The sequence below is a fragment of the Macaca nemestrina genome, chromosome 2 (genome assembly GCF_043159975.1).
Source record: "Macaca nemestrina isolate mMacNem1 chromosome 2, mMacNem.hap1, whole genome shotgun sequence".
NCBI classification, from domain to species: Eukaryota; Metazoa; Chordata; class Mammalia; order Primates; family Cercopithecidae; genus Macaca; species Macaca nemestrina.
Window position 1 is genome coordinate 200,001,195 of NC_092126.1, and position 12,614 is coordinate 200,013,808.

Consider the following 12,614-nt stretch of genomic DNA (forward strand, 5'->3'; position numbering starts at 1 on the left):
GAATTATAGATTATTTTAAGTATTTCAATGTTTTGAATTAAAGTGTACATTTTAATACCAACTATACTAACAAAAGAATTAATACAATGCCTCATTTTATCCAAAGCACTCATGCATGTAAACATCTTTTTATTCAACAAATATTTATTGATGTCTACTATATAGCAGCTACACAGCTCAACACTATAGTAAGATTAGTACAATTAATATAGGGAAATCTCCTCCCTGAGAGAGTTCAGAGTCTTTTCTAAGAGTAAAGATAGTTGGCCGGGCGTGGTGGCTCGTGCCTGTAATCCCAGCACTTTGGGAGGCTGAGGCAGGCGGATCACAAGGTCAAGAGATCAAGACCATCCTGCCCAACATGGCGAAACCCCATCTCTACTAAAAATACAAAAATTAGTTGGGCGTGGTGGTGCACGCCTGTAGTCCCAGCTACTCGAGAGGCTGGGGCAGGAGAACTGCTTGAACCTGGGAGGCAGAGCTTGCAGTGAGCCAAGATTGTGCCAGTGCACTCCAGCCTGGTGACAGAGTGAGACTCTGTCTCAAAAAAAAAAAAAAAAAAAAAAAAAAAAAAAAAAAAAAAAGATAGTGCAATGATAGTGGTGTATAAACCATGTGATTTATCACAATATACTTAACCCATATTTATCCACTGGCCCTCAAGTATATTAGAGCACAGGAGAGAACTGTTACATGCATATTATGGCTTTTCAAATTAGCAGCAGACAACATCCCCAATTATGGCTTCTAAATTATACAACCATTCTTATTTCTAACTCTCAGCCAATTTTTAAAATATTTCAATCATTTTATCACCATATATATACACATTATATATATGCCTGAAATCCCTATTTGTGGCACTTATTTAATAACTAAGCTTTGTTATTATAGTGAGTATGTGACAGAATGACTTTAAATCTACAAGGATAAATGACATCTTTCCCGCAACACTTTAAGTATACCAGAGTCAAAAGATATGAAATTTTCCACAGGGTTCTGCCTTCACAGAAGTGCTGACATCTGACAGTTTTCTTGGAAAATGACTGGACCTTTTATCAAGCAGAGAAATGGACAGTCTAGCACCTGTACGATCACTTTAAACATGCATCACCCCACTTTACAGACAAAAGTTTTAAGGCTCAAAAAGACTAGGAACGTGATTGATCCCCGTGGGGGATCTCTAAGACAAAGCAAACATTTAGGTCATCTGATCAAGGTCAGAGCTGTTTCTATCCTCAGAGGGAAGAGTGACCTTGGCTAACAAATGGTGTATTAAATGTTCCTCTCTATTGTGGTTATGTCCTTGAAAGCAGTTAGATCTCCTGATGCTTAAATGCCTTGTACCTCAAGGCTCAATCCTCAGTCAGACCCACACTTTTCTTCTCAATTCTCCCACTGAGAAAGCTTTCCTTCCCCAGTTTTCCACTCTCTCTTCTACATGAACTGCTCCCATATTAGAGATTTCTCTCCTGGCTTTCTTTTTGGTTCCCCCACCCCCCGTCCCGCCCCAGATCCATGACTGTCTGCTAGGCACAGCCATGCTCATCTTAGCAATGCTTCAGTCAATGATAGACCACACATATGACCGTGGTCCCATAAGATTCTTCATAATATCACAGCTTTCCTGCACATTTGCTATGTTTAGGTACACAAATACTTACCATTTTGTTACAATTCCCTGCAGCATTCAGTACAGTAACATGATTTACAGGTTTGTAACCTAGGAGCAGTAGGTTACATCATACAGTCCAAGTATGTAGTAGGCTGCAGCATCTAGGTTTGTGAATGTACCCTTTGTGATGTTCCCAGGACTTGTTTCCTTGGCATTCAGAGATACATGACTGCATTTTCATCTGAATGCAGTCATTTCTTCAGAGGCAAGTTATCAAAAACTAAACTCTTTGGCTTTTCCCAAAGCAAGGCTTACTGAAAACTCACTTTCACCCCCATTCAGTGGGACCGCAATTATTACACTCTAACACTCCTCTTTACTTTCCTCTTTACCTTGCTCTGTGTCATGACAGAATTAACAATCTTTCATTTCATCTGCCATTTTTCACAATGTCTCTGGATGCAGTCTTTGCTATCTGTGTTAGAAGTTATAAAAGATAGGGCAAAAATTATAATACCATGACATAAAGAAAAATAAAAATAAATATTGCTTCAAACAAAGAAGTTTATATATTTTACATGACACAACTGTGGTCAGTGGGCAGAACAGGGTGGGGAAGTCGCTCTATTCCACAAGAGTTCTCTGTGTAATTCCCTTTTGCTGTTTCAACACACCCTGTTGTTGAGGAGCTTGGCTCGGCCATGTTGCAGATTTCCAGCTGGGCAGCTGATTGCACAGCTAGAACAATTATTATAGAAGAAGAGGAAAATGGACTTGAGGATAAAATTAACTATTTATTCCACTGGTCAAACGCTGTTTCCTAAATAGATGTAAATGTTATATCCTATCTTTATTTTGAAGTTTCAAGTCCAAGTCCAGTTCTACATCCCTCTATGTTTATCACGGTCCTTGGAAGGTCTGTTTTTTAGCATTTGCTTACCCATTTATTTTGTACTTATTTTATACTGTCTTACTTAGCAACCATGAAGTTCTTTATAAGTGATCCTTATTATTATTTATACGCATTCCTGCATTAGTCCGTTTTTATGCTGCTAACAAAGTCATACCGGAGACTGGGTGATTTATAAAGGGAAGAGATTTAATTGACTCACAGTTCCACATGTCTGGGGAGGCCTCACAATCATGGCAGAAGAGTAAGTGATGTCTTAGATGACAACGGGCAAGAGAGAATGAGAACCAAGTTTAAGGGGTTTGCCCCTATAAAACTATTAGATCTTGTGAGACTTATTCACTACCACGAGAACAGTATGGTGGAAACTGCCCCAATGATTCAATTATCTGCCACCAGATCCCTCCCACAACACATAGGACTTACGGGAGCCACAATTCAAGATAAAATTTTGGTGGGGACACAGCCAAACCATATCAATTCCCAAACAAATACTAAGTTTCTTGTAACAGGGAGTACATCTTCTACATCTTCACGTAGGTAGAGCCTAGCTGTGTATTATCCAAAATAAGTAATAAAATTATGCACAAAAGCTTAGTTTTGATTATGATACTGATGGAATCAATATTTTTGTCAGTGTCCTTACAAAGTACATGAGACGTAAATATAATATGTATGTGAATAAATGTATGAATAATTCCCAACTATTTATAAATTGAAATTTATAGGAATCCAGATCACAAAGATATGAAAGCTTTTAAGGCAGTAGTAGGAGAAAGCATAGGATATATATTTTCTATGTCAAATTCACTTAAGAGTCATAATCCATCAGTTTATTTTCCATTTCTGTAAATCTCTTCTTTCACATAATTTTTGTTATTTAGGAAAGTGTCCAGATTTTCATATTAATAAAAGAAAAGGCAATATAGCACATTCCTTTTAAATTTGATAGAAATAATACCAAAATGTCTTCTGAACTATGTTCAACTTCTCTAAGATTGAAAGCAAGGTCCAAGTGGCAAAATGAATAAGGTTGCCAGGGGACAAAATAAAAATTAGAGATCAATAAAGATCAGTGTTGGCACTAAAAATGGTTCAAAAATTTTAAATATCAGTAGCACAGAATGGTCAGTTCAAGAAACTTGACCATTAGGTATGGGAAACATTTGTTTATAAGGCATATTCCCATATTAGAGGCTCAAGCTAGTTGACAGACATGGGAAAGGAATGCATTAATAGACTAATTCTACCTCTTTGAAGCAGGCCAGTGTTTTGTAATGGAAATAATAGTCACAAAAGAACTCCTAGGCTATTCACAGAATTATCTCTGCAGATGAAGTCATTGACAAATTGTCCACTTACACCTGGTTTTTATTTTTTTAATTAGGTGGTGCAAGAAATCACATAGTTTACAAAAGGTAGATAAAATTGTATTGGACAAAATTCAGCTGAGCTCCATTCTATTAATATCTTTATTTTTCGTTTGCAGAACAAAGGAAGCGAGTTCACTTTAAGTAGAAATGCCTCAGTCTTTTACAATTTCTGTTCATACTCTCCTTGGCATTTTCGTTGCAAGGCAGTCGATTTCTTTCTATAGATGGATTTCATCATTCAGGCTTCACCATCAGTAGAATACATTATAAATTATGCAGAATGTGATAATTAGTCGCAAGCAAGAATATAAATAAAACTGCATAACCAATAAAAGGCCATAAAATCTGGCAAGTAAAATTAGTTACTGTGTGTTAAAATAGGAAATGTATGGAGAAAAAAAAATTGATCTCACATGTCTTCTCTGTGCTGGAAAGAAATTGCTATATTACACTTTCCCCTGGAATAGCATATGTATAGCCTATTAGAAATAAAATAAAATAATATGTAATAGTGGTGATTTAGAATGATCTAAGGACAAAAGAACTATAGTCCCATGAAGGTAAATGGTTCTTTTGTTAAAGTAAAGTTGATAATATCCCCACACATAAACTAAACCAAGCTCCAATTTCTCAAATATGCATTGATTTCCGCAGCTAGTTTAAGTTTTGAAAATGACATTGAAAATCTTAATAATTTATATTTGTTAAGCCAACAACATGGGCACACACACATACACACAAATTCTTCTGTATATTTGCTGGAAATCTCTATAGTGAAATGAGAGCAATATTGAACAAAAGGTAATACCAGTGTGTACAATAAGATGCGTTAAGTGAGAAAAAAAATTTACCTAGCCCATCTAGCAGAGCTTGATCATAATCAGGGGAATAAATGCATATGAAGTGTGCCCATCTAGAAAGGAAAAGCTCTTTAGACCCATATTGATTTCAATATATCCCCTATATACTTGAGAAATAATAATACAAAGGTTAAACCAAGGACTAGAATTCATTCGAATAATATATTGGAACATATTCTATAAGACCCAGTTCACTGCATCAAAGAATCAAAATGTGTGTATAAAATGTGCTCAATTATATCAAAAATGTCTAAATACTTTGAAAATGATTCCTGGTTCTAAATATTTGTAATGTTTCTTTAATAAGAGAGTATTTGGCATTCTGGCAATAAAATCCACTTTCAAAAATGTGTAAAAGAATTGTAGTTAAAACCCGGTAACACTGACTATGAAGATGAGTTGTAATTTTGCACAAAAAGCTTTTTCAGTACTTGGTATTGTGTATGTTTTTAGATTTATTTTTCCTTTCTTATTATGGTTTGCTTAGATTTCGGTGTCAAAGTAGTCAAAATGACTAAGGTAAATGTACATTTTCTATTGAATTTTTAAAAGGAAAACTAGGGAAAGCGAACTTCCGTGTTAAGGTGGCCTGAGTTGGTATATGTATATTGGACTAAATGTAGCACAATAACATCACGGAATGTCTTATACTACTTATGCTCAGGTTCTAAAATATTGTTGATGAAAGATCTAGTTCCAGAAGACCAATTTTCATTTAATCAACATAACATTTGTATAAATTTTAAGGGATAACATTCTCTTAACTAAAGTAATAAGAATTAACCAGTGAGTTATTTGCAGGTCCATTAAAAATTAAGGCTTTTTTGATACTGTATATTTCCTATATCCATTACCCATCATGGTGAGGTAACTTTCCAAAGGTTTGACAGATATTTAGGTTCTACGAGAGTGACTTCCAGACACCAGCTTTAGGCCGTTCTCCTATGCATCCTTCCTACTCTAGATCAGGGTTCTCCAACCCCTGGGCTGGGGACCAGTACAGGTCCGTGGCCTGTTAGGGACGTGGCCACGTAGCCGGGGGTGAGCAGTGAGCGGGCAAGTATTTCCACCTGAGCTCCGCCTCCTGTCAGACAGGCGAGGCATTGGATTTTCACAGGACCGTGAACCCCACTGTGAAGTGCGCACGTGAGGGTTCTAGGCTGCATACCCCTTGTGAGAATGTAACTAATGCCTGACGATCCGAGGTGGAACACTTTCATCCTGAAACCATTTCCCCCCATACCCACATCCGTGGAAAAACTGTCTTCCACAAAATCCATCCCAGGTGCCAAAGAGTTTGGGGACCACTGTTCTAGATCATAGATTATTTACAGAGTGTGATTTACATTCCATTATCATTTATGTCTTGATTTGGGCAATAATTGTTTATTAAGTTCTGCTTAGAGCCTATGCTAAAAAGGGGAGTAATACAGAGGTGTGTTATAATACAGTGTGACTCTCAGATTCTTTCCCAATGTGCCTCTAGAGTACTCTGCATTTTCCTCACCTTAGTGGGGTATATATTATACTCTTCTGTTTTTGTTGTTGTTGTTGTTATGTATTTGTAGTTTATTCTGGATTTTAGTTTATTCAGCCATAGTTGCCAAGTCAGAAATTGCTCCATTGCTTACCTAGCCGTTAAAAAATCTCAAGTTTCTGTGATGTAACACAGTCATGCATGGGTCAGAGAAAGGCTGTTCTAAAGCGGTAGGCAAAGCTTCCTGGGAGAGCTAAAGAATGGTTCAGCAGTTCTACTGGCAGGTAGAGAACAGCAATGAGGAAGGCTTCATAAAGACAGGTAACACTGGAAATGATTTGAAAGGTGGTATGGGGATGAAGGGAATAAAAATGAGTAAAATAAAAAGGTGGACTCTGGAAGTACACATTACATTCTGAAAAATTTAAATAATCCCCCCAAGCAGCTCAGGGTTTCTGGGAATCGAACAGCACATGGGGTTGGAACGGTGCTTTCCACACAATCGACATATAAAGTATTTCAACCGCACGTGTTGAAATCCTCCAGGCACATAGTTCAGTAACTGTCTTATATTGACAAGCTTAACATGTAAGTCTTTTTTCTTTTTTTCTGTCTGCAGATTCAGTTCCAGGTTGAGTAAGCTGTATTTTTTAACCATTGGTTATTGCTGAGTGCTTTCCATCTAGAATCAAAGGTAGCTTTATCAGGATTTGGGCCCCCAAAGAACATCAAGACATTTCTCTAATCCTCCAAGTCGATTGTTCAGCAACTCACCTTCCCTAATCAAAATCCTAGTTTTAGACCTTCACTTGATTATTTTCTTCTATAGATCCCGGGACAATTGCAGCCTTATTTGGTGCTTCCATTTGCTTTCACTTCCTGGTGACTGAATTGCAGCCAACAGAGTTATTATAAGTATTCTCTGTAGCATAAAGGGTAAGGCTATGACATATACAAAATGAAGAAGGGGAAACATGCACTAATGTCTTTAAAATTAGACTTAATTATTTGGATCAAGGTAGAGTCGCATATAGATTAATAATTTAATATAGATTGATTATTCAACTAATTTGTTAATGTTAAAAGCATGCATAGTCCTTTGGACAAGAATATTCCAGATAATCCTAAATCAGTAAGGAAATTGAATCCATGGACCTTAAACTGGTAAATGTACAATTATGAATCTTGTATAATAATTTATATAATGTACCTAAACTTGATTTTTAAAGAAAAGTGTGTTTTAAAGTTGTCTGGTTATTTAGATCTAAATATTATATATATCATTTGCCTGTAAAATCTGAAATTCAAAATGAAAAATTGTACCCAAATCCTTTGGTAAATTCTGCTTAACACAGCTTTTCTCCTCCTTTACCCAACTCGGTAAACATATACTATGTTCATCTTTGTGCGCTTTCCCACTTTTTTTTTTAATTTATTTTTTATTTTTAGTTTTTTCAGGGAAAATGTTTTTAAAAGCATCTTCTTGCATATCATAAGCCATCCCTTATCTGCACCTAATAAAAAAGAAAGCAATGTTCAAGGACTTACTGTTTACCCCTTATAAATCCTCATTATACCTATTCAAACTTGAGAGATTTACAAGCTTGTTGGTGGAAATTTCCCAAGCAAAAGAGCAGATTCAACAGTTGAGATGAGATGTTCAGATACTTTTAAGTCCATTTTAAGCTGTTGAGGGTGATATATCTGGAATCCACAGATCCCCAAAAATGTGTTTGAATAAAATGCAGTGAATTTGAGTACTTGAATAAAAATAACGGTATGCCTATATTACCACTTACCTTGCTGGAAGTCTAGCGTTTTCCAATTATGAGCATAACAATAAACCACAGTAGTATTAGCAGTACCAGTGACTTTGGTGCCAATCAAAATCACTGATTTTTTTATTACATTACAGTTGCCGTAGATGTTTCAAGATATCATGGAAATTTGACGTTCTGCCACATATTAATTAATGTGCTAATAAAAGAGCACATATTTATCATAACATAGACTTAAGATATTTTCATTACCAATTTTTTTTTCTTGAACTTAAAAAATTATTTATTATTATTTTTGAATTTACATAGGTTATTGGGGAACAGGTGGTGTTTGGTTACATGAATAAGTTCTTTGGTGGTGATTTCTGAGATCCTGGTTCACTCATCACCCAAGCAGTGTACTCCTTCCCCATCATGTAGTCTTTTATGCCTCACACCTTTCCCACCCTTTCCCCTGAATTCTCAAAGTCCATTGCATCATTCTTATACCTTTGCATCCTCATAGCTTAGCTCCCACTTATGAGTGAGAACAAATGATGTTTGGTTTTCCATTCCTGAGTTACTTCGCTTAGAATAATGGTCTCCAATTCCATCTAGGTTGCTGCAAATGCCATTATATCGTTACTTTTTATGACTGAATAGTATTCCATGGTATATATATACACCACAATTTATTTATCCACTCATTAATTGATAGGTATTTGGGCTGGTTCCATATTTTTGCAGTTGCAAATTTTGCTGCTATAAACATGCATGTGCAAGTGTCTTTTTCGTATAATGACTTCTTTTCCTCTGAGTAGACACTCAGTAACGAGATTGCTGGATCAAATGTTAGCTCTACTTTTAGTTCTTTAAACAATTACTCCACACTGTTTTCCATAATGGTTGTACTAGTTTTCATTCCCACCAGCAGTGTAAAGTGTTCCCTTTGCACCACACCCATGCCAACATCTATTGTTTTTTAATTCTGGCTGTTCTCACAGGAGTAAACTGGTATTGCCTTGTGGTTTTGATTTGCACTTCCCCGGTCGTTAGTGATGTTGAGCATTTTTTCATATGTTTATTGGCCATTTGTGTATCTTCTTTGGGGAATTATCTATACATGTCCTTAGCCCACTTTTTGATGGGATTGTTTGGTTTTTTTTCTTGCCTATTTGTTTGAGTTCCTTGTGGGTTCTGGATAGTAGTCCTTCATCAGATTGTAGTATCATTCGAACTCCATTTATTTTATTTTATCCATTAATAATAATATTCCAAAAAGGCGATCCAAAGGCTTCACTAGTCTTCCAAAGAGTCTGTAGGTTAAAACGACAATGTAAGAAAACCTCTGCGAATGGAGGAAGCTCCCTAGTAAAGTCCAATTGCTACTCTTAATGGTACCTTACTGTTTTGTTGTACTTAGGGGTTTACAAAGAACTCTTATGTACATTTTATGACTTTGTTCTTAAAACTTTTGTTCAAACTAGTGGGGAGGACCAGACGGTGCAAGCAATAAAGGGCATTTTCTGTAGAGAATTTAAACACAATAATAAAACCTACTAAAAATCATCCTCCTTACTAATGTCACCATATCTTGACAATTTTAAATAATATGGTAATAAAATATTCCAAAATACTCTCCTCCAAAAATGTTTTGTTCTATTCTAATCAATATTTGTGGCTATAATTTCTTCTATGATTGCCATTATAGTTTAGTGCATAACTGAGGAATTTTCTGTAAGTTATTCAGACTTTATTGAGTTGTAATAATATATCTGGAAGCAGAAAATAAGAGCATTTTTGTTTCTTACCCTTTAATAAACAATGTATTCAACGTGAACAGTAATACAAAGAACTCCCAGTTACAGAAGCAGAACCTCACCCAGGCTTATCTACATGTAGACTAAACAAAATGTTCATTTTGAGATAAAGTATGTAGTAGTTCAGAAATTTCCAAGCTCACTTTGGATGCAGTTTGTCATTCTGACCCTTATGGTTCAAAACACACCTGCATTTAAAAGTTGATTTGATGTAAACAATTATAACTCAGTGAGAATAAAGATTTTTTTTTTAAAAAAAAGCAATTGAGTTGACCGGGCGCGGTGGCTCACGCCTGTAATCCCAGCACTTTGGGAGGCCGAGACGGGCGGATCATGAGGTCAGGAGATGGAGACCATCCTGGCGAACACGGTGAAACCCCGTCTCTACTAAAAATACAAAAAATGAGCCGGGCGTGGTGGCGGCGCCTGTGGTCCCAGCTCCTCGGGAGGCTGAGGCAGGAGAATGGCGGGAACCCGGGGGGCGGAGCTTGCAGGGAGCCAAGATGGCGCCGCCCACTCCAGCCTGGGCCACAGAGCCAGACTGCGTCTCAAAAAAAAAAAAAAAAAAAAAAAAATGCAGGCCGGGTGCAGTAGTTCACGCCTATAATCCCAGCACTTTGGGAGGCCGAGGCAGGTGGATCACAAGGTCAAGAAATCTAGAGTATTCTGGCCAAGATGGTGAAACCGCGTCTCTACTAAAAATACAAAAATTACCTCAGCGTGGTGGCGGCGCCTGTGGTCCCAGCTCCTCGGGAGGCTGAGGCAGGAGAATGGCGGGAACCTGGGGGGCGGAGCTTGCAGTGAGCCAAGATGGCACTGCTCACTGCAGCCTGGGCCACACAGCCAGACTCCGTCTCAAAAAAAAAAACAGAAAAAGCAATTGAGTTACTTTAATACTCTCATGCCTTTGGAGTATCTATTCATTTCATGACTATATTACTGAAAACAATTTTGTTGCATACAGTTGGACATATTAAAATGACTCATTTGGGATGTCAAATATAAGCTGCATCCTTCCTGAGACAGTATCAGCAAGTTTTGTTTCTCCCGGTTTTCCTAGATAGTGTTACCTTTTCCAAAATCACCTAGCAATTAAAGAACAGAAATTAACAAAAAACAAATCTGATTTGCTAGGCTAGTGTTCTTATTTTTAGGCAACATGCTAATAGATCTTTCATAGAAAATGCACTTTATTGTCAAATAAATTAGGAAAATGCAAAGTTATACAAATTTATTTAGAATAAAGTTTAAAGATTATTTAAATATATTATATTATACATCCTAAATCTTCAAGGAGTAGGTTGGTGTTTCACCAACTTATTTGAGGCACAAATTATTTCTTTTTTTTCCAAAAATAATGTCCTAAATCTAATTTAACACCATGCATAAGACAAACAAACAAAAGATGTTTTAAAATTTATGTGTGGCCTTCCTAAAGTACAAAGTAAGGAGATGTTTTAATAGCTAATGCTACCTAACATTCAATGAGCACTTACCATGTACTCTTTTGAGAACTTTGCATTTATGTTTCCATTCAACCCTCACCTAACCATCTGCAATAGATGCTATTACCTCAATTTTTAAAAATGAAATAACTGAGGCATATCAAAGTAATAGGACTTGTCCAATGCCAGAGAAAAAATAAAAGTGAAAACAAGATTGCAGCCTAAAAAGCCAGCATGCTTCACAGATTTTCAATTATTGTTTAAAAATTTATGATGTCTGACTTGTTGCTATGTAAACTTTTTCTTGTGGTATACAGTCACTTAGAGATTCACTTAGCACATGAGTGACTCTCTTACTAACACTGGAGTTTGTACACACTTGAATTGTCTTTACTACAGACATCTCAATGGGATCTTGTATAAAGCTTGAAAGAGCATGAGGTCATTTGTTTTTGACTAACATGTATCTAGCTTCTGCAACTGGAGAAGGTTGAACAGGTCACTGTCCTTATCTGTAAAATGAAATAATTCATAATATATTTGTTAATATTAATAATTATAAGATAAAAAATACTTTATAAACTATTAAACACTTCACACGCATGAGCTGTGCTTTACTCATTTTGCTGTTTTCAGAACTCACACATATTTCTTAGACATATAATTTATTGCTCTCTGGCTAATGGGAAGCTGGTATTCGGTATGAAATGCATAATGCAGTCCTGGATATAAAGAGTAATTTTTTTTTCTGTTTATTAAGGGTATGCTTATTAAACTATCTAGGATTTTTATTCTAAATCAAGAATGTATTAGTATCCTAGGGCTGCCATTACAGATTAAAACAACCTTTGTATCTTAAAACAATTGAAAATTATTGTCTCAGAGTTCTGAAGGCCAGAAGTTCAAAAAGGAATTAAATTACATTAATACTATTATTGTCTTGGAGTATTTATTCATTCCATGACTATCACTGAAAATAATTTTGTTGTGTACAGCAGGAGGTATTAAAAATGATTCATTTTGGATCTCAAATATAAGATGTATCCTGCTGAGACCATTTCAGCAGGTATTATTTCTCCTAGTTTTCCTAGATGGTAAGACCTTGTCAAAAATCACCTAGCAATTAAGGAACAGAACTTAACAAAAAACCAAATCTGATTTGCTAGGCTAGTGTTCTTGTTTATAACCAACGTGCTAATACAACCCTAGGTAGAATTGGTTCCCTCTGGAGTCTCTGAGAGACCATTTACTTCATGGCGCTCTCCTAGCTTCCAATGCCTGCTGGCCACCCTTGGCATTCGTTGGCTTGGGCTGCATAACTTCAGTCTCTGCCTCAGTCTTCACATGGTCTTCTCTC

The 12,614-nt window shown here is 36.3% G+C and overlaps 1 protein-coding gene and 1 long non-coding RNA gene across 5 annotated transcripts in view; one reads left to right on the top strand and one right to left on the bottom strand.

The window, feature by feature from the left end:
• Window positions 1-1,756, bottom strand: part of LOC105485540 (uncharacterized) — a 113,884-nt gene extending 112,128 nt beyond the window's left edge. For all 3 annotated transcript variants that reach the window (XR_989643.3, XR_011620434.1, XR_989644.3), the window contains exon 1: window positions 1,665-1,756. This is a non-coding gene — a long non-coding RNA (uncharacterized lncRNA). The remainder of the gene's footprint in view (window positions 1-1,664) is intronic.
• The window catches only part of LOC105485564 (roundabout guidance receptor 1), a 1,159,905-nt gene that overhangs the window by 287,163 nt on the left and 860,128 nt on the right, over window positions 1-12,614 (top strand). The window lies entirely within an intron of this gene.